The sequence below is a fragment of the Pinus tabuliformis genome, chromosome 2_2, assembly GCF_031772625.1.
Source record: "Pinus tabuliformis cultivar Carrire ecotype Pingquan chromosome 2_2, CPIR1, whole genome shotgun sequence".
In the NCBI taxonomy this organism is placed as follows: domain Eukaryota; kingdom Viridiplantae; phylum Streptophyta; class Pinopsida; order Pinales; family Pinaceae; genus Pinus; species Pinus tabuliformis.
The window spans coordinates 978,874,698-978,878,853 of record NC_142300.1 but is presented as its reverse complement, the minus strand read 5'-3'; positions in this window follow the sequence as shown (position 1 = coordinate 978,878,853).

The following is a 4,156-nucleotide window of genomic DNA, read 5'->3' as shown; positions in this document are numbered from 1 at the left end:
CGCTATAACTTTTTTTCTGTGACGTTTCAAAAGTTGCAAAAAAAAACCCATTTGAGAAGAAATCACGCTGAACCTTGGGTCCAAATTTCAGAGCTTTTCGCTCGATTTTTACGGAGATATGATCTGAGGAAGTTGGCCTTTTTGCAGACTCCTGAATTACATTCAAAACAGGTGACCTGGGGAAAATCGTCATAACTTTCTCTCTGGGGATCGGATTGAAATTTCGTAAGAAGGTACAGAAAGAGGACGAACTGTAGTTTCTTGTGTGTGTGTTTCAGATTCAAAGGTTGAAACAGTGACTCGTGGCACGTCGTACAAGTTCGCTCTACTGAACTAGTCTAAAAACAAGTCACTGTGGGAGATTTCACATAACTCTTCCTTGGAGAATCCAATTTGGCTCAGACTTGTGGCATTGGAAAGAGGACGCAGAAGGCTACTACAGGTAGCAATTTCAGAATTGGATGATCCGAAATTACAGAGATACATCAGATTCAATATCAGGCTTCTATAAAGTGAAAAAAGGTGTGTAGTTTTTTTAAAATTTTTGTGTAAGCTTGGTTTAACGGAATTCAAAGGGCATAGTAAAGCATTATTATCGGTAACTGATGCCCCGAGGAAAGAAAATGCAAACACCTAGTAAGGAACCTGAAAGCTCTAGCATGACTCATGAAGAAGAGGAAGAAATGCTACATGATATATCAAAATTACAAGAACAAGTGCAACAAATGTCACGCTCACAAAAGCTAACAGAAGCTAAGATAAGTGGCGTGGAATCTAAGATAAATGGCGTGGAATCTAAGATAAAGGGCATGGAAGCTAAGATGGATGATTCAAAGACAGATTTGAAGAGAGACATGGCAGATTTGAAGATATATATGAAGACATACATGGAAGAATTGAAGAAGTTGCTACAAGAAAGGGTCACTAATGGTGAAAAGGTAGTAAAGGAAACTCATGATGAGAACAAAAGAAATGTTAATCATGATTCCATAGACGCTAATGTTGGATCGAAGAATCACCATATTCCAAAAATCGATATGAGGAAGTTTGATGGCAAGGATCCCGCCACATGGATATTACAGATGGAGCAATTCTTCGATCTCAATAATGTGCAAAACACACAAAAGGTACGTATGGCAACTGTATATTTGGAACCAAATCAGTTTGTATGGTATCAATGGCTTTGCTCTCGTAAACAATTTATCACTTGGGCAATTTTTACGGAAGAATTGATAGCACATTATGAAGATACAAAAAGCAACACTTTTTTTAGCCAATTGATAAGTCTCAAACAAAAGGGTTCAATAATGGAGCACATTGAGGAGTTCCAAAAATTGAACATAAGGGTAAAAGATATTCCAGAGGAGCATAGGATTGATGTGTTCATAGGGTCTTTAAAGGATAATATCCAACATGATGTTCGCCTTTGGGAACCTGATTCATTAGAGAAGGCATTCAGGTTAGCAAGAAAAATGGAAAGCAAAATTATGGCAACCAGGAAGCATACCACTCACAACTATAAAGACGGAAGTGTTGTTGCCCTAGTCTTCCACAACCTATAAGGTTGACACCACAACAATTGGAAGAAAAAAGAGCAAAAGGGCTTTGTTACAGTTGTGATAGCAAATACACAAAAGGTCATAAGTGTGCTGAGAAGAAATTATTCTACATAGATTGTGAAGAGGAAGAAGAAAAGGAGCAAGAAAGGTCAAAAGAAGAAGATATACTTCAGGAACAAAGCCTAGATGAAGAACAAATAAATCCGACCATATCTTGTAATGCATTGGCGGGAATTACCACTCCTCAAACCATCAAGATAGAAGGACAAATCAAGAAGAAAAAGGTAATAGTGTTGATTGATTCAGGAAGCACCCACAATTTTATTCATTGTAGGGTAGCAAAAGAATTGAATTGCTTCCTATATCCAGCACCAGAGTGTCAAGTGATGATTGCAAATGGAGGAACAATAAATTGCTCTGGAAAGTGCCATAATATCAAGCTATCCATGGGAGAATATGTATTGACTAGCCCAATGCTTTCCATTCCAATGGGAGGTGCTGATGTTGTACTAGGAGTCCAATGGCTACAATCCTTGGGTACAATAGCTTTTAATTTTCAAGAACTTTTCATCAAATTTTCTATGGAAGGAAAGGAAGTTGAATTAAGGGGTATTGCAGGGAAACCAGGAAAGATAATCAGCTCTAATGGTATGACAAAGCTTCTAAAAAAGGAGCAAAGAGGTGTAATTGCACAATTATGTTCGCTAGATGTTTCCACATTGGAATCATCTATTTCTCCAGATCTCCAAAAAGTCCTGGACAATCATTCCAAGGTATTTGAGACTCCCAAAGGTCTCCCACCTATGCGTGATCATGATCATGCTATTCATCTGATTCCAGGAAGTGTTCCTCCAAACATCAGGCCGTACAGATATCCCTATGTCCAAAAAAGTGAAATTGAACGTATGGTTGCAGAAATGCTAGAGGCTGGTATAATTCAACCGAGTCAAAGTTCTTTCTCAGCTCCAGTAGTATTGGTGCACAAGAAGGATGGATCATGGCGCATGTGTCCGATTATAGGGAGCTCAACAAGCTCACTATTAAAGATAAGTTCCCCATTCCTGTTATTGATGAATTACTGGATGAATTGCATGGATCAATTTACTTCACCAAGTTGGATCTTCGTTCGGGATATCATCAAATCAGAATGAAGATTGAAGACATTCCGAAAACGGCATTTAGAACTCATGAGGGTCATTATGAATTTTTGGTCATGCCTTTTGGCCTTACCAATGCACCTTCAACATTTCAAGGTTTGATGAATTCAATTTTCAAACCATTCCTTAGAAAATTTGTGTTAGTATTTTTTGATGATATACTAATCTACAGCAAGTCTTGGAAGGATCATGTTGAACATGTTGACAGGGTGCTACAACTATTGGAGGAGAAACAATTATATGCAAAAAGATCCAAATGTTTCTTTGGAGTCCAGGAGGTGGAATATTTGGGTCATATTGTATCTCATGAAGGAGTTAAGGTAGACCCTAGCAAAATTAAAGCCATTAAGGAATGGAAAATCCCCACATCCATAAAGCATCTGCGAGGATTTCTTGGGTTGACAGGGTATTATCGCAAGTTTGTTAAGAATTATGGGAGAATAGCAGCACCTCTAACAACATTATTGAAGAAAGATTCATTTTCATGGACTCCGGAAGCAACAAAGGCCTTTGAACATCTTAAAGAGGCAATGTGCCAAGCACCGGTCTTAGCTACACCGGACTTCACAAAAACCTTTATTGTGGAATGTGATGCTTCAGGAAATGGAATTGGTGCTGTTCTAATGCAAGATGAAAGACCCATTGCTTTTGAAAGTCGTCCAATCAAGGGAAAGTTTTTAAGCAAAGCTATTTATGAGAAGGAAATGTTGGCAATACTCCATGCACTTAAGAAATGGCGACCCTACCTAATGGGAAGACACTTCAAGGTAAAAACGGATCATGATAGCCTTAAATACTTTTTAGAACAAAGATTATCCTCTGAAGAGCAACAAAAGTGGGTCACAAAGATGTTGGGTTATGACTTTGAAATCATCTACAAAAAAGGGAAGCAAAATGTGGTGGCAGATGCACTCTCAAGAAAGGATGAGGATGTGGAAGCATTGTTGTGTGCCATTTCTATTATCCAACCAGATTGGATAAACGAAGCAAGGGAGGAATGGAAGAATGACGAAGAAGTGTGGGCACTTATTCGAAAGCTACAACAAGATTCCAGTACTTCTGATACATTTAGCTGGAAAAATGATTCGTTATGGTACAAAGATCGCTTATACCTCTGTAAGAATTCCCAGCTAAAACAAAAGATTCTTATGGAATTGCACACTTCTCCCTTAGGAGGGCACTCAGGATTTTTAAAAACTTACCACAGGGTTAAGAAGGAATTTTTTTGGGATGGCCTTAAATCAGATATTCAAAAGTTTGTGGCGGAATGTTTGGTTTGCCAACAAAATAAAGTTGAAACAATTAAGACACCGGGTCTATTACAACCTTTATCCATTCCAAGCCAACGTTGGGAGGAGGTTTCAATGGATTTTATCACAGGTTTACCCAAGTCTGAGGGAAAGAGTGTCATCATGGTGGTAGTTGACAGACTTACCAAGT